The 18,481-nt window shown below is 50.2% G+C and overlaps 1 protein-coding gene across 19 annotated transcripts in view; it reads right to left on the bottom strand.

The window, feature by feature from the left end:
• NFASC (neurofascin) overlaps nucleotides 1–18,481 on the bottom strand; it is a 186,125-nt gene that overhangs the window by 135,170 nt on the left and 32,474 nt on the right. The window contains exon 1 of one of the 19 annotated variants that reach the window (XM_084790350.1): nucleotides 5,604–5,757. The exons of the other annotated variants lie outside the window; for them this stretch is intronic. The gene's annotated coding sequence lies outside the window, so the exon portion shown is untranslated. Of the gene's footprint in view, nucleotides 1–5,603; nucleotides 5,758–18,481 lie in introns of those variants that run through there. 19 annotated transcript variants of the gene reach the window in all.

The raw sequence follows: 18,481 nt of genomic DNA, 5'->3' as shown, positions 1-18,481 counted from the left end.
GGTTGCCACAGCAAAAAGAGTAACGTGCAGTTACAATGTAATGATAGCAGCCCTAAGAAAGAAAACTCTGACATTTGCTGAAAGGTGATGGAGCTGAGCACGACCTGACGTGAAACTGGTGTAGCGGAAACACAAAGGAACAGAACTGATATTATAAAGGATTTGCTAATAGGTTTGCTTGCGAGACATTAAATCACACGAAGTAGAATTTAGCTAAGAGAGAGCTGCCTCCAAAACACCCCACAGATAAGTGGTGTGCTACTTAGGCCTGTTAGATATTAGCAAAATTCATCAATGCTAGAATGTAAACGTTTGTTCACCAAGACTGACCAGCTGTTAGGCCCTTCTCCAAAGAACAGAACTTCAAACAGGAAGCTCCAGGGAGCCCCACAAGGATGCAGCCACTGTTAAAGTCCTGGCCTGCCAGACAGGCCACAGTTCTTCTCTTCTGAAAAACATAATTCTGCCAGATGGGCAAGACAACCCTGGGTAACGGTTATTTAAGAAGAATAACACTGGTGTACTTAAGAAATAATTCTGGCAATACCTTTGCTGTGTAAATCTCCCATCTAACCAAGTGGACAGACTTGGAGTCTCTCATCTCTGTCTAAACTGTCCAAAACATAACCTGGGATCGGGACATAATAGATTTAAGGATGACTTAAGATTTAAGCATGTGTAAAACACATCAGCCCAAGCTGTATACAAGTTATTGAAATCTATTCAAGGCTGGCTCCCATTTGAGCATTAGAGCTGGACATGAGCTATTAAAGAGTCTTGCCTTATTAATCTGTAAGTGTGCAGAGTGATTTCTCATCGGAAAAATCTATTTTTTTTCTATAACAATATGAGCCAAACACAAAAGGACAAATATCGTATGACTGTGTTCATCTGAGTTCCTGGTGTAGTTAAACTCGCAGAGGCAGAATGAAGGATGGTGGCTATCAGAGGATGGAAGGAAGGAAAACGGAGTCGATGCCTAATGAGCACGGCTTCAGCTTGGGGGTGAGGCAGCACAGAGAGGAAGGCAGGGGAAGATAAAAAGCTGCGGGAAGAGAAAGACCACCTTACTGCTGGGTCTGGCTGAGCAGCCAGAACCTCAACATAACTGATAAGGCCAGGACTGCTTACAGAGACAAACTGTCCAAGAGACACCTCAAGGAAATCAAGAACACCAAAGGATGCCTGGTTAATGGCAGGGTGTTTGTGGCCCTGAGTTGAACTGTGTTGGCATGTCTCTCTTACCTGTACACTTGAGCAATGCACCTCATAAAACCACCTCACAATGTCACATGCAAACAGAAATCATTAAAAAGAATGGGTATGGGTGTTCACATGCATTTTTACTCAGTTTTAAACACACACACACACACACACACACACACACACACACACACACAAACGTCAAAACTCACCAATTGTGCCCTTAACAAATGTACATTTTCCTAAGTGCATATTGTACATCCCTACAGTTGGTTTTGAAAATTAATAGAAGGGCATAGCTCAGAGATGGAGTAAATGCTTTGCATCTGTGATGCTCCAACACCCCAACCACAGAGCCAACTACAGTGAACAAAGTGCACCTGGTGTGTGCACAATGAACAAAAGAGCACCTGGTGTGTGTACAATGAACATAACACACCTGGTATATGCACAGTGAACTGAGTGCACTTAGTCACTAACATCTTTCCCCACAGATGCCACAGCAGAGGAGCAGGCGTGTGTAGGGCTGAGCTGGCACTCAGGCCCCACTGGAGGCCAAAGCTGCCAGTCAGTCAGGATCGCACAGGTCTCTGGCCCTTTGGCCTCTCGGATAATCTGCAAGCATTTTGCTGAATGCTCCCTTACAGCCCACTTTTAGGAAAAAGAAACAGCTGAGCTGCTAACACTGTGTTACCCAGCCACCTCCAAGTTCCCTGCTTTGTTCTTTCCCCTCCCCCAGCAACTCAGAGCCTCTTTCAGGCTCCACTCTCTGGTCTAAGCTTTAGGGACCCTGGAAAGGTACCCCCATCCCTCTAGCCCTTCCCTTCAGCCTATTCTGTGTGAGAGAGGGGCCTGGGGCCGCAGGTCTGGGAGTCTGGAGGAAGGACCATGGCAGGACGCTTGGGTTTGCTCACTCAGAAACCCAGCTCCCGTACGACAGGAGCTCATATGTCTTCACGTGAATCCCCTGTAGCCGCCCACCTTCTAGAACCCCAGTGGTTCTAAGGGGAACACAAAGGCCCACTCATGAGCTGTCGCTCTCCCACCTGATCCCTGTGTGGCTGCAGGCAAGTCACTTCATCCGCCTGACTATGAAATAAAGGCTGCTATCTACCTCGCCAGGCTACTGAAGACACTACTTGAGAACATATGTCAAAAGACTACAGCACTGGACGCTCCCTTTACCAGAGTGAGGGGCACTGAGCTCTTCCTGGAAATATACCAGGTCGCCTGAGTTCACACCCACACGCAGATGTGGGTCCTCAAAGATTTTTTTTAAAGTTGGGAGAAGCTCCTTGGAGGAATGTAAAATGCGCTGGAGTCTCTGGGAAGCACACACTCCGAGGTGAGGTTCAAACCAGGTGGGTGGCTGCAGGAGGAAGGGAGCAGAGAGGGTACAAGCCGGGAAGGGGAGGAGGTGGGGCGGGTGCTATCAGGACAGGAGCCAGGAGGTGGAGAAGAGGGGGAGGATCCAGAAGATTCAAGAGTTGGAGGCAGGGCTCCCGAGGGAGCCTGGCTTAGCACAAAGAGGGCGTGGAATAAAGCCAGGTCTCCAGGCAGTGAGGACACTGCTGAGCTGTGAGGAAGACACAGGAAGTAAGACACTGGCACCAAATGCCAGAGAGCTCACCTCCAGAGACCCCAAAAAGAGACCAGAGACAGTCTGGGCAGAGAGAGCTAGCTAGCAGTGGGCATGTGGCCCAGCACTGGCTCTCCCAACTATGGGGTGCAGGAGGAAGTGGGCTGGAATTAGAAACCCGAGCCAGGCCTAGCTGTGGACATGTATTGGTACAGGAAGGCTTGGGGCTGAAGAAGAAGACACAGTAGCCACGGACACCTGGACGGGGGGGGGGGGGGTTCCCTCCTTCCTCCTCCTGTGCTCCCGGCTTTAAGCATCAGAGTCCGAGGGGCAGGAGCTATTAATAGCACACCTGACAGGTGAGGAGACTGGGAGCTCACCCAGGCGGAAGTGGAAGTGGACAGGAAGCAGGCAGCCTGACCACTCCGCTTCATGACACCCAGGATGCTGACTGTCCCTTCCCCTCACAGCCCCTCAGGAGGAAGACAACCTCCTTGGGGCTGCTGCCTTATCACAGATTGCACAGCAGAGAGGAAGAAGCTTTCGGAGGTGCCCCGGCCCCACCTGAATGGCTCACAGGACTCACTGAAGGCCTTTTCCTCTTACTTTTCAGGCCTCAGCTGCTACCCCGTAGCACATGCAATAGTGTGCTGGGTTCCTACACAGGGCGGGACTTTGTGGTAGGGATCATGAGAACAGGGCTAAAGCTTCTTTCTAGGTAACAGATGCACCCCTACTGAAGGGTGTAAAGAGATGTCCACCAAGCCCAGGCTGCTCCAGCTCCTCACGGGTATCCCCTCACCGACTCTGAGAACTCTCCAGCAAGCCAGGCCTCTCCTTAGAACCCAGCATCCCAGCATGGTTCTTGGAGTGTCCTGTATGTTCTGATCCATAGTCTTGCACCTCATAGAGGTACCTCATGCTGGTCTACAGTGAGAAAGCAGCTGTCACAGTCCTCAGAAGGAAAACTGCTGAGCGGTCATTGGTCCAGAGTCCAGTGCTCTGCCTGAAGGGCAGGGTTCGCCAAGCTCTCTAAGGAAGAACACACCAACCACCAGGCCCCTCACTGGCAGGAACTGTTTCTTTGCATCAGACCTTAGTTCCTTCTAGTGGTGACCAAAAATAATCCACTCTGTCATCTCCCTCCTGAGAAGTCAGGGTGAGAGCATCTAGAATGTATGCTCTTGGGCCCCGTCACCGGCTGCGACACTGGACGGCACACTAGTTTCTCTTCACCTCAGTTTCCTTGATTCTAAGGTAAGGACAGTGCAAGTTGTTGGGAGAGCTGTGAGAAGATGGGCACCCAGTGCTCAGGGAAGGGCCCGCCATGGGGTTAGCCTTCCTGACTGTGTTACCAACAACGGGGCAAACCCAACTCACTGCTTCTTTCCAGTGTACCATGAGCCTTGACCTCAGAGAAAGAACTGGCCGACAGCTTGGCTTACTTCAGCCTCTAAGCAGAAGGCCTTGTCTTGGTTCCTAATCCTTCCAGTCCCTACTCCCAACAACTGACAAGCACACAACAGAGCCAATAGTTGCCCCTCAAAGGCATGCCAGAGATCATCGGGCCATCCCTCCAAGCCAGGTGTCTTCCAGGCAGCCTATGGTTGATTGACAACACAACCTCTGGAAGAGGAAGAGCAGGTGGCCTGGCATGCACATCACAGACAAGGCCTGTTCCCAGGACCGGCAGGTGCTGCCTTGAAGTGTGGGGGCTGGGAGAACTGTGATTCTGTCCCATGTCTCCTCCTCCTCCTCCTGCTCTTCCTCCTCCTCCTCCTCAGGCCCCACAGAGGCCAAGTCAGGGTGCTCCATGGTGACAGAGCATCCTAGACATCCCCGGTTCCTGACACTGCCCGTGGCGGAGGGCTGAACTGAGTTTGGAGAGGCTGAGCCCTCAGAGTTCAGCTAGCGATGCAATGCTCTTCCGGTACTTGGGGTCTGTTCCTTCTGGACCTAATGTAGTCTTCCTAACCTAAACAAGGGCACTGAATCTTCAACCCAAACAACTTTAAAGTCACTGTGTCCAAACTTCTGCCTCTAAGCCTGCACCCATGAGGACAGAACAGATTGTTGCCGCCCCCCTCTGTAATCTGTTCCACTGGCACACCTCCTCTTAGACAGAGCTGTCCTGGAAGGCAGTTTTCTACCTCTGAGGAGGTGCCAGGGAAGAGCTGTCCCAAACAACAAGGACCAGGAGAGGGCCATCAGGTTCCAACGGAGCCACGGGACTCAGACCTGGCCAGATTCTAGCTCTCTGTCCTCATTCAGAAGTGACAAGAACCAAGGTTCCTCAGAACCAGCACAGGTTCTCTTCCCAAAAGCAGTTTTGCACCTCTGCCCTGACATGCAGAGGCACCAACGCTGAGCCAGCCAACCCCCACTGGAGAGCGAGGTGGCTTGGGATCCGGATGCCCAGATCAAAAGGCGAAGAACCGTAACAGGATCCTCGCCCAGGAGATGACTGGCCATAAAACCAACACAGTCCTTGGGACTTAATGAGCACCCCCAAATCGGCCCACCCTGACAGCTCTTCAGTGTCTCTTTTTCCTAGACAGCCTCACTTTCAGACCAGGATGCCACTGTCCACCCTCACCAGGACTTTGGGTACTTGTCCCTTGCCCCGTTTCTCCTAAAATTTTAGCCTACTAAGAATATACAAGACTCTCATTGTCACCCTCTGCCTTCCAAGCCTGTCTGCTAATCCTGACCAAACCACTGGGCTAGGAGGTCCCAGCACACACCTCCAGGGAGCCTCAGAAGGTCAGAGCAGAATGGGGGAGGGGCAGGCAGGAGGAGCAAGAGAGAGCTTACCACCCACCTCTTCTGGCTGGTCCGGATTCTCTGCTGGCAGGTGCCTTCCTCCGGGCCAAGGTGATGCTGAAAGCTGTTCTGAGTTAAGTCCCAGCTAGGCCCTCTCGTATCTCTGGCCCTCTACAGAGCAAAGACAGCAGCCCTACCCCAGGAGGAATCAAAACCATTCCTGGTGTCCCTGCTTCTTGCCAGCCCCCACTTGCCACCTCCCAGCCCTGTGTAACATAAACAGGGCTTTATTATCTCAAGCCCACCACGTCCTCTGAGAGTTCTCTAAATGGAACACCACACAATAACTTGTTTATTAATAACGGCCTGTCCCCTCCCTCAGCCTGGCTCACTCGCTCACCGCTGTGTCCCCCTCATGCATAATGGAGGAGCTGTGTGGCCTGTGACACAAGCCAGGCTGTGCTCTTCAGGCTGAGGAGATAGATGGGGAGAGGTACCAGCCTGGACCAGGCTCCCTAAGGTGGGGGCAGTGGAGGGCAGACTCCCCCAGTAATAACTCAAAGACGTGTGTGTGTGTGTGTGTGTGTGTGTGTGTGTGTGTGTGTGTGTGTGTGTGTGTTATGTGGCAGCTCTGTCCTATACACACATCCTGCATGAACCCAGGCCAGGGTTATCCGACAGCAGTGCTGTTCTAGCCAAGGTAGACTGGGTTCTCCACAACCTCCACCCACTGGCCACTTCTGTGTAAAAGTCTGGGGGGCAGATCTTTCTCTTCCATTCAACACTCCATGACACTTCTGCTGACTAGACACCTCCAATCCCCATGGCGACCCTTCAGGAACCAATTTCCAACTGCTCCACCACCCTGGCTTCCCTGTGGTGGGCAAGCTGGAGTGGGTCATAGTTTCTCCAAAGCCTCCTCTGAAGAGCAGGAAGTGTAGAACATTTAAACAGCTTTAAAAATGTCTACGCCCCTTGTTCCATAAACTCCATTTCTGGAAGTGGGCACCAAATGAAAAATCAAGGATAGTGGGAATATTTAAGTCAGAGCTCATGTGAACACGGACGCCCTCAGAACCTGTGGGATCAATGTTCCAGGCCCAGTGGACACCCAGACCAGACACATAAGCCCCTTATATGTAAGATGCTGTGTCTTCACAGAACCTGTGCATACTTTTAATTACCCGCCCCCCCCCCACTCTACTTAAAATTCCTGATACAAGTTAATGTGTATATAGCAGCTCTGCCACATTGTTTAAGGAACAATGGCAAGACAAAGTCCACACGTGTTCATATAGATTTTTTTCTGATTATTAGTTAGACTCATAATTTCAAACCCATGTACATGAAAGGAAATTTTCATAAAAGCAAAACATGGAAATAATAGAGCACAGTTATTACAATATGTCCACAGTTTAAAAGAAAATAGAAATGATAAATTCTCAAACCAAAGAACCTGGGTTCAAAATCTGGCTCTGCTTTTTACAGGCTGTGTTACTTTGAGCAAGGTACTTAGCCTTTCTGGGCCTTCATTTCTTTATTTACATGTTAAATTATAAGGGTTCAGTAAATGACAGTGCCTGAGGAATGGAAAATATGTTAAAAGCTTAAATGCTCATCATCATAATCAATGAAACGTGATGATAAAATAATATAAGATAATCTTAATAAGGTGGAAAAAGTAAATGGTAAAAATACAATGATAGTCACTGGGAGTAAAATTACAGACAATGTGTGTTTTCCCTTTTTTGGTTATATTTCCTAAATTTTCTGGAAAGTACATAAAATGATTTTTGTACACAAGAGTATGGTGGTTAGAGCACATTGAAGACAGGGTCCTCGGCTTTGGATGTGGCCACCCCTGTGGGTCTACCCACCACACCGGGCCTCAGTTGGGTCAGCAGCTCTTGCCTCTGGCTTCTCGAAGCCCACATTTTGCCCCAAGCCCTGCTTCTCTCCAGAGCTGCTGCTGGGCCATTTCTCTGGCCTACAACAAGCATGGCTAGTGACATTTGTAGGGGACAGGGAGATGGAAAAGAGTACATGGGGGGGGGGGATGCTGGCTTAGGAAGAGAGCTGGAACAGAGCAGGTATGTCGGGGGTGGGGATGGGGTTGGCTGGTTAGGTCCCCTGAAGAAGCAATCCCTCTTCCAGATGAGAGGGGTGGAGGGGGTAATGCCAAACCAAAGAGTTAGCACATGTTACAGAGAAACAGGGAGATTTGCTCCTGAGGAAGCTGGGTGGACATTAAGGTGACATCCCCCCCCCCCGCATCACTGAGGAGTAGAGGAGTAGACCCAGCTGCTCCTGTCACTGCCTCTCTACGTCCCCCCTGCACGAGTTCTGCCCAATATATCTGCCATACTTTGCTGTTCCCCTGGCGTTTTTCTAGGCAGCCCATGAGCTGGTTCTCAAAGTTGAGGCACACCTTCTTTCCCGTCCTAGGGAGCTGACACCCCAGTAGGGAAACGGGGTGGGGAGAACGGGAGTGAAGAGGAGTGACAGGCCACAGAGGGACGTGGGCATAGAGGAGAGCTGCCAGCCCACCTGAATATGGGTCACATTCAAAGAGGACAGCAGGCATGCCAACACAGAGTGGCTGCAGTGACAGCTGGCGGGCCTGGAGGAGCACTCATGGCATTGTCCTGGCCAGGCAGCTGAGTTGTGCTCTCTGCTGCTCTCCACCGTCGGGGTCACTAGCCTGCTGGACATCACTCCCTGCCCTCCCCACCCCCCTCCCCACCCCCCTCCCCACCCCGTGACCTCATGTACCAAATCCAACCTTCTGGCTCTTTCTTTCATGTTGAAATAGATATGCAATATCATGACTTAGGGGATTGCTGGCTTTTGTGGCCACAGAGAGGACAGGGGTAAGCTGAGCAAGCCAGAAGCCCTTCACCCATGCCTGTTAGCTAACAGCTGACTTCTGGGTACACACTCTGGTCCAGTTTGGAAATCAAATGTTTGTTTGTTTGTTTGTTTGTTTGTACAACAGGAAACTTGCGGTCATGATAGATTCTGCCCAAAGAGCTTAAGTAGAAATTGGGCGGCCCACCTCAGAGCTGTAGAGAGCCTGGCACTGAGGGGCAGGTGAGCCACAACCATCCCCAAGGTCTTGTCCAAACCTGAGACCTTGAGTACATAGGCTGTCGGCAGCTGTGGAAAAGCCAGTCACTGAAGCTAGCCAGGTCCACGTGCTGTCGCGACTGTCTCCTTGATAGGACTGAGAAAACAGAGGTTAGAGAAACTGAGAAAAGGAGTCTGGAACGTCTGCGAGAGTGTTTACAGAGACAGCGAAGAGGAAGACCCGCCCTGAACGAGAGCAGCACCATGCCACGGTCTGTGGGCCTGTATGGAATCAAAGGGAAACAGGGAAGCTCTTGCAGACATTGTCTCTCTGTCTCCTGGCTGCTACGAGGTGAGCTGTCCTGCTCTGCCACATTCCCATGCCACACTGGACTAAAGGCTCTGGAACCATGGGCAAAAAGAACAGTTCTTCTCTAGAGCTGTTTCTCTTAAGTATTGGGTCACGGTCACATGAATGTCTGACTAACACAAGCCTCTGGAGGACTCGTGGCCAAGTCAGGGCCACATGGACCTGTCCCTGTCTCTGCTCAGGTGTGCTTGTATGGGTCTGTCTGTGGTTGTGCTAGTGTATAGGTGTGCAACTGTGAGTCTGTGGAAGGTATCGTGAGTGTGTCTCTGGGGAAGGGTCTCAGTCTCTCTGTGTGTACGCATGTGTGCTCCAGTGAGTGTGTGCCTGTGTGACCCAGTGTGTGTGTTAAAGTATCTCAGTGCACCTGCCTGGTGTGTGCACATATCTATTCTAGGATGTCTGTCTGTCTTGTAAGTATTTGTCTTAGTGTGACTCTGTATTCCTGTGTACAAGTCTGTCTCAGGTGTATACAGGCATCTCAGCATGTGTGTATGTATGGATTTATAGGCTGTTGTTAGTGGTAGTGGCGGTGGTATGTGTGTGCATGCCTGATGAGATGCCCTAGGTGTTTTAAAATTGAGTCTTTCATGTATGTTTGTCGTATGTATGTCTACCTTGATCTGTGCATAGTAGCTCTGTGTCTTCATGTATGCATGATGTGTGCCTGTGTGTGCACGCATGCGCTTGTGCATGACATGTGTTTGTGTGTGCGCGCAGGGTGTAGGATGTGTGTACATGTGTGTGTTCATGGTGTCTGTAGATGGAGAAGCTAGGGAAGGAAGGAGTCAAAGCCCCATGGTACCCCTGCTCTCACTAGGGCGCTCTCCAGCTGAAAACAGAGCAGCACTTAGAGACTCTTCTACAGGTGACCTCTGAGGGACATCCCTGTTCTACAGAATACAACCCTCCTAGCCCAGGTGGACACCCAGAAGCCTCACTGTCAACATACAGTAATTGGACACACTTGCTTTTCTCCAGATGCAGAGGAAGGCCACCTGCATGCCTCAGCCTTCTGAGCCTAAGACTTTTGCTTCATGGCGAGCCCTGACTGGGCCCATCCCATAGGGTCGAGTGCCAGGCTCCCTCCTCCATGATGTCTGCCCAGTCCCTCAGCTGGAGGTGACCAGTCCCACCCTTGGTTTCCAGAGCGGGCCATGGACATCCTTATTAAGCACAGACTCCGTTCTCTTTTCATTACACTCTATCTCTGCAGTTTCTCAGGCACCTCATCTAACGGCAAAGAGGCATACAGGAAACACTTACTGACCTATCACATCGGCAGGCTAGAGAGGGAAAGAGAGGGAAAGAGTGTGAGAGCTGGTAGGGACAAGATGAAAGCCAGAGAGTCGCCAGCCCCAGTGTGTGGCAGGAATGGCTGGAAATGGCCCTTCTATGTCTCTGGACTCAGGTTCTGCATGAGAAGAAGGCAGCTTCTTCATTCTCCAGAAACATGGCTACCTAAGAACTGACCTCTCTCAAGGGCTGGACATGGCTCCCAAGGCCCCATCCATACCAGAAAGCATGTCTGACTCCTTCCGCCAACATGGCTGCCTCATCAGACACGTTCTTCAAGACCAAAGTTCTCCTGAATGATCAGAGCTTCAGCTCTGTGATGATGAGCTTGGTCAATCTCCATGATCAGCTAGATCTTCAGTTCCCAGAGCAGAGTAGAAACCCTGATAGCCACCCACTGAGACAGGGCAGGAAGCATTCTCTAGGGCTTGGTACTGGGAGACTTGGATGTGGCACTCATGCCACCCGTGAAGGGGACAGCAGTGTCGGACTCTGAGAACTGAGCCTCGTGGAAAGGCTGACCAGCTGAGCGCTAGCGTAGATGTGGCCAAGTGGACAAGCCTGTCATGGCGCTTTCAGAAGAAAGCAGCACACTCAGGAACAGTGTGCCAAAGCCGAGACACCTGTATTTCAAGGCCTAGCAGCTCCACTCCATCCAGTAGAAAGCAGTCCGTGTGTCCACAAAGACACATTAACGAAGACTCAAATTCACAGGAAGTTCAAGTAGCCAAGACAACCTTTACACGGAGCAAAGTCAGAGAGTCACACCTCACAATTTCAAAGCTTAAAAGGCCATGGTGCTCAGATCAGTGTGCTGAGCAGAGAGAACGGAATTGAAACGAGAGTCCACAGATGAACGTACACATCTGTGAACAATGCACGTGACAAGAGCCCCACTCTACCCCTGGATGAGGGGAGGAGAGCGTCATCAACAAATGGCGCTGCGACAGCCAGGTTTTCACATGAAAAAAAAAATATGAAGTCGATCCCTTCAGTGTATGCTTCAGCTATAAACAAAAATTAAGTCGAAATGGATCAGATGACCTGGATATTAGAGCTGTAACCACCACACTCTTGTGATTAAGTAAAATGCAGATCTCACATCCTTGGGTGTGAAAGCCGATTCTTCGATGTGTCACACAAGCAGTGAAAGGGAGGGCCTGGGATAAACGGGGCTTTGCCAGAACATTTGCGCATTATAAGATATTACCAAAAAGTGAAAAGAAATCTGCAGAGTGGAAGAAAATATTTCCAAATTATATGTCTAAGAGTTTAATGCCCAAAATATGTGAAGAGCCCATAACACTCAACCATGAAAAAAATACCAAAAAAAAAAAATGTTATTAGAGAAATGCAGAATGAAACCACAGTGAGATACCACCTTATGCCTATGAGCAGAGCTATAATCAGTGGAATAAAAGAAATAATAACAGTGCTGGCAAGGGTGTGAGGAGACGGGGCTCTCCTACATCACCCCGAGAGCGCAAGATGGTGGAGCCGCTGCAGGAAACAGTCCCTCAGCAAACTAAACAGAGAAGCACCTTCTCTCTGTAAAGCCAAAAGAACAGAAAATAGGGACCCCGTAAACGGGCTGGGCATGCGGCTCAGTCATTACACTGCTTGCCTAGCTGCATTTGACCCCCATCATCATAAATAAATGAAGAAAGAATGAAGTTCAGATACACGCTATAATGTAGACGAACCTTAAAAACATTACGCTGCGGCTGGAGAGATGGCTCGGGGGTTAAGAGCACTGATTACTCTTCCAAAGGGCCTGGGTTCGATTCCCAGCACCCACACAGCAGTTCACAACCATCTGTAACTTCAGGGACCCAATGTCTTCTGCTGTTTCTACAGGTTCCGACATGCATGTGGAGCACCCACCTCACACAACCACACACATGTACACATAAAAACAAAACATGAATAAATAGTTCAAAAAATTGAATTCTTAAAAAAATATATGCCAAAGGGACAAAGATGGTATGATTTTACATCTATGGACAAGCCAGAGTAAGGGGATTCGTGGAGATGTGACTTAGATCAGAGCTGTGAAAGGCAAGAAGTGGGTAGTCACTGCTTGGTAGCTGCAGGTTTCTGTCTTCTGTACACAGAGCTCTAAGGGCAGAAAATGCCACTGCATTATAAACCTGAAATGGCTAAAAATCATTTCAATGACTGTATGTATACAATTTCAAAAATAATGATAGTAAAGCTGCAGCATCCTGCCATACTCTGCTACCAAGCCACTAATATGGGATCCCAAAGAAAAGGCTGCTGGGAAAACATTTTCAGAGGCGCTACTTCCCCAAAGGGCAGCATTCTTCAAAGATTTTGGTGAGTTACTGTGGTGGTGAGTGGCAAGGGGGGACCTGTACATGGCTCTGAAGTTCTCCTGACCTTGTCATCTACTTTCAGTCCTGGGTGCAGGTGAGGGCAGTGTCACCAGCTTCCTATGCCTTTGAAATTCCCTAAGGATCTGATGAAGACTCTTTAGCCATCACCCTTCCCCAAGGCTACTCACTGGACCTCTCTCCTCCATCTCCATCCCCGATAGCTTCCGGTTTTGAACAAGGAGGAGACCCCCATCTGGTCAAACATGCCTAGCCTAGGTGCTTTGCCTTAAAGCTACTTTTCCAGACCTTCCAAAGCTGGCTAAAGTGCTTCATTTTTAAAGGGCATCCCTGACACTCCAAGTTACAGTAGGAGACGTAGTATTTAAAACGTTTCAAAACCTAACTCATCAAGGGACTGCCTGTATTTCTCACCAGCCTCCCTTCACCTCACATTAGTCCCCCAACCTCCAAAAGGAAAGCAACAAATGAAGCAGTATTCTCTGCACGTTCCCTTTCCCAGCCAGCCTCCCTAGGTACCCTTCCTTCTTTATTAAGATAGGACACCCGTTCTAAGCCTGGGTTCCTCACTGGCTCTTTTTGGGCAGCCCAGATACAGTGTTGGTCGGTATCAGCCATCCCTACCACACGGTTATATTTTAGACTTCATCCCCTTAAAAGTCCTGAAAGGCAAATCCTCCTTAATTTCCTAAAGGCGTACATAATTCGACCACCATTCACAGCAGCTTTTTATGATAAGCCTAGAAAGCTGTCTGACTCTTCTTTCAAATGAATTGGAATTTATACATTTAAATGAGTGTTGTCTTCTTCAAAGAGGTCCCCCTGGGAGCCTATCTCCATAGCCGACAATGCATGGCTGAAGCTTGGAGCAGACTTTTCCATAGCTCTCTGTGGCACCGCCTTCAAAGCCTGCCACACACACCTTTTAAAGGGCCCCCACGGAGGCGTGACTGCATCCTGTCAGAGTACACACGATTTTCTTCTCCTCAGGTTGAAAGATGGAGGCAAGGCTTGGAAAGATGGAGAGGATGTGCCGCAGCTACCGACAGTGAGCGTTTGTCGTCAAAGGCAAAGAAAGAGAAGTTTTCGGGGGCTACTGCCCCGAAGATGAAATTAGATTCTGCGCACTGGCTTCACTAAAACAAACAAACATGCAGCTTGGGGCAGTGGTAGCGCATAAGTGAGTAAGATCCTATCATAACAGGAAAATTCTGAGAAAGAACCCCACAGCTGTGGGGTGACATGCCCTTACAGTGTTCAGCCATCTTACTTGGTCTTGACCAGGGATAAGGACCAGAAACTTCTCTCAAGTGTCCCTCAGTCATGATCCTGAAGAGGTAACCTAGACTGCCAGTTCGTCAGTAATTAAACACTGAGCTGCCACGTGACCTAGCCATTTCACGGCCGGGTGTGCCCCACCAAAAGTTAAAGAAGTGTTCAAACAGAAACTTACACACGAAAGTGTTCACAACAGCACCTTTTACATCAGAAGGTGGAATCAACCCAAACAGCTTATCCACAGAGGAGCAGACAAATGTGCCTACACACAAGGCATCAAGTACCGGCGCTCACCAGGTCAGCGTTTTAGACCTTGTAAACACGAGTGGAAGAAACCAGACACCCACAGTCAGTTTGTATGATTCCAGCTATATGAGATGCCCAGAGCACGTGAGTCTACAGAGACAGAACAAGTGGTTGCCAGGCACTGGGAACCCAGAAAAGGAGATGACTGCTTAACTGACAGGGGGTTTTCTTTGGGGGACAATGAAAGTCCTGAAACTAGATACCAATGAATTATATACACTTCTCAAAAGTCAGGGCTGATTACCAGAAGGTTGGTGTATGAAGGGCCCTGGGTTCAAACTCCAGCATAGGGAGGGGAAAGATTTAAATGTAAATTCTATTTATATATATTTTACCACCGGAGAGGAAGGGGAGTTGCCTATGCTGGATTCTAGGAGGAGAGGTCTGCAAATGGTAGAGCAATGGCCGTGGGACCCACCTAGCAACTCTCCCAGGCAATAGGGCTGAGACTCTCAAGAGTGCTAAAGTGAAGAGGCCGATGCAGAGGATGCTGCCCAGGGACACTCAGCCCAATGCCCTGGCCCTTTACCACCTCCAACTATCAGGCTTGTCCTAAATACAGTTTATGATGTGGAGCCAGGGTGGGAAAAGATCTCCAGGGGAGGGATGGGGGCGTGTCTGAGCAGCGTGAGAGGAGGACCTTTGTAGCACAGCTGTGGATCCCACTCACGGCTGTCAGATTACAAACTGCAGGCTGCAGACGGGGGAGGGCAGAGCTGGACGGGTTACCATTCTTCCCAAAGGCAGCTGGTGGTCGACAGAGCCACCCAGCCCCTCTCTCCTGCTGTCTTCCCTTCCTATCCTGACCCCCACCAATGTTCACAGATGGTCCCAGTGTGTCTCTGCATCCCAGCTCTGGCCTTATGGGAAGCTCACCGTCACGCAGCCACTGAGCATGCTCTCCAGCCTGGTAGCCTCTGTGGCAGCCTCTAGCCGAAAGGTGTACCTCCCTAATCTTTACACAGAAGGATTTACCAACACTGAGAAAAGACAAGATCCTTAGCCCCAATTACACGGCTAATAATACGAAGTCCTAAATGGTTATTATGGTGCGAGACAATAACTTGAATTTTTCAGTGGTCTCGTTTAGTTTAGCGGTTGGAGCCCAGAGGGCCCCTGGGAAATACTGGGAGAGAGGCTCAGGTAAGAGCCTGTTCCTGGCCTTCTCTTTGTTTATTCCATAAACACACAGAAGTTTCCTGGGCTTCTACTATGTGGCACCAAGGCAAAGTCCCTGTAGTGGAACAGACTTTCTGGTTAGCTGCAAGCTACAAGAATCCTCCAACCCACAAAGGCCAGGAAGGAATGGAGGACTGGTTGCTGCAGCCAGCGATGGGATGATGCTCAGCTCATAAGGTCACCCTGAGCCCAGGGGAACCTGCTGCAGGGAGCAGAGCATGCCTAGTCAGTGCTGTCAAGTTAGGGGAGGCCACCAGACAGGCTGTATGAAAGACACCCAGTGTTCTGTGCTAAGGCAAGAGGCCAGGGCTCAGCCATTGAGAGGACCCCTTGCTTTTGGCTTTTTAGTGCAGGTCATAGACATGGTGGAAAGAGAGAGTTGTCATAGCCACTGAGGGCCCAAAAGTCCCTGCAGTGAGCAGATGTGTAAGGGAGCGGGCCCAGGCACAGGCAGGCTCTACTTCACAGAAATTCTCTGAAGACACAGAAGAAAAACGAAGGAAAAAGGAAAATGTCAACGAGAAAGCAAAGAAGGGGAGAGAGAGGGAGGGGCAGGGAGCCGAGGGAGGAGAGGCTGCTCTGAGAGGTTAACAGGCAGGCAGGCCTGTTGCCATGGCAACACCCCCCTGCCTGGTACCCAGGAATAAATTATTGATCAGGGGTAGTGGTTCATTCCCCTTCTCAAAGCCCCCCAGTGCCCTCTTCTCTGCCATCACTATTCTTGCCCCCACTCCACTTGCTCTGTGTTTGCCTCAGTGAGTCACTCTGAGACCCAACAGGAGTCCAGAGAATCACGAGCCCTCCTCTCCACGCCCCAGGCTGTCCTTTGCCATCACACAGCTTTGCTCTTCCAGCCACCTGTTATAGACGGATTTTGCTGTCTACCACCTCATGCTGAAATGCTGACACGAAGGACCTTAGAATGAGAGGCAAGCGAAGAGACATGCGGTCGCTGCTGTGGGCTCTACTTCGATAATAAATAGCCTGGTAAGGCATCATCACACAGACAAGGGCTGAGAGGAAAGGGCGTGAGGACACACAGAGGAAGTGGCCGCCTATAACTTAGGAAGAGCTCTCAGAGGAAATCATCCCTGGCAATCCTGCGCTTTAGCTTCGAACGGGAGGAAACAAGTGTCTGTCATTGAAGCTAACCGGTCTGTGGTGCTTGTTTGGGTAGCCCTAGAAAACAGCGTGCTATCTAACTAGGGACCCCAAAAGCCGTCTGTAAGATCTGCAGGACTGAAAACTGTCTAAGCTATCGGGTCAGAAGACAGTGAGATACCATGTATTCCTGCCATGAGCTTCGGGGCAGAGGCCACAAGAGAGGCACAGCAATTAGCCCTGAGCCCAGCCACAGCCTTGGCAGCAGGTAGGCAGAGGCAGACAGTGCAGGGGACAGCACCTGTCCTACATCACAAACCAGCCGGTTTCTGGGGGTTTCATCCTCCAGCTGAGAAGATGGGAGGCTGAAGGCGGAGCAGAGTGAGACACAGAACAGCAGAGAGAAGAAGAGCCAAGGCCCGGGACCCTGCTGGGTGGGCTAGGACTTGTGTTCAGGAAGACAAGAGACCCCACTGTCCAACTCCAGCGGGCAGATATAGAGGAGGGGCTTTAGCTCAAGAGACGAGCATCAGCCAGCAAGAAACCAGGCAGGTGAAAATTCCACACAGTATCAGTGTGGCTAAAATGTGGCCAAAGCCACTGTGGACCACAGCATGACAGATGGCAGGACTGCTGCGTGGCACCTCAGCTCCACCCCTAGCAATATCCCCTCAAGAACCAGACATACGCATTACTCACACAAGCACCGTGCCTCTGTTCACAGCAGCATCCATCATACAGGTAAAGGCCCACCAACAGGTGAGTGGTGAGGGGAACTGTGTGCAAACACACCACAGAATAACTCTGCCACCAGAGGAAGTACTGATGCATGCCATAGTGTGGATGAACCACCAGGGCATTAGTGGAAATGGAGCAAAGCCAGACACAGGAGCTGTGTGTTCTACATTTTTACTAACGTGAAATGCCCATCCCTGTCAAACCCATGCGGAGAAAGCACACAAACGGCCACCAGGGACCAAGGAGAGCAGGGATGCGAACGTTGCTCCTCGGGTATGAGCCATCCTCTGCAGCAAGGCAAAGTGTGAAACCAGAGAGGGGTGAGGCTGCACAACAGAGCAAATCTAACTGTCAACTAACTGGTCTCTTTAAACTCGTTGACTTCTTTTGGAAAAGTATACTGAGAATCGAGCCAAGAGCCTCACGCACGTGAGGTGGGTTTTTAACCACTGCACTATATCCATGTGGTCTCGATTTTTTGAGGCAGGGTCTCAAGACCAGCCTTCAATTCATTCTGCCCAATCAGGTCTTAAACCTCTGACTTTCCTCCCTCTGCCCCCCAGTAGCTGGGATCACAGGCCTGCACCACGAGGCGTGGCTGAAATCGTCAGTTTTACACCATGAGAACTGAGCCTCGGCAAACTGTTAGTTTTTGAAGCGTTATGTATGTGGGAGATCATTACCATACATCTGTCTTTGCCTGTGCAACACAGGGTTTTGTGCACACACCCCTGCCTTTCCCCCACACAGCTGGGGAGGCGGTTGGACATTCCTAATTGAAAATGGTCTGAAACCTGACACCTTTCCATGCTGACCTGGTGCATGCGTGCGTGCCTGTGTGCGTGCGTGCGTGAGCTCATCTGCAGCTTGGACAGTGAGAAGAGCATTGTGCTAGAGTCGTGTGGATGGACTTTCCTTCTATCCGTCATTTAGTGACTGAGCCTGAGTCCTAGGAATCCTGGCTAAGGGCTCCCAGTCAGAGCACCTGGCAGGACTGTTAGCAGGCTGGGATCAGGGTCTCCATGCAGGGACATTGGATACAGTAAGGGATGAGGGAATGTAAGGTGACATCGGGAAAGCACACACTCACTGATGCCCCATGTGCTGATAACCTCAGCATCCTTGAAAGGTAGTGGGTCTGAAGATCAGTTGCCCGGCAACCCAGAGAAGACTCAGCTAGGACTTCCCAGGGGACTGAATAGCTCCTGCCTGGGCAGGGTAGGAAAAGGACCTTAGCTAAATCGACCCTGA

The sequence above is a fragment of the Acomys minous genome, assembly GCF_964271855.1.
Source record: "Acomys minous genome assembly, chromosome: 1".
In the NCBI taxonomy this organism is placed as follows: Eukaryota; Metazoa; Chordata; class Mammalia; order Rodentia; family Muridae; genus Acomys; species Acomys minous.
This window is presented reverse-complemented; position numbering and strand designations above follow the sequence as displayed.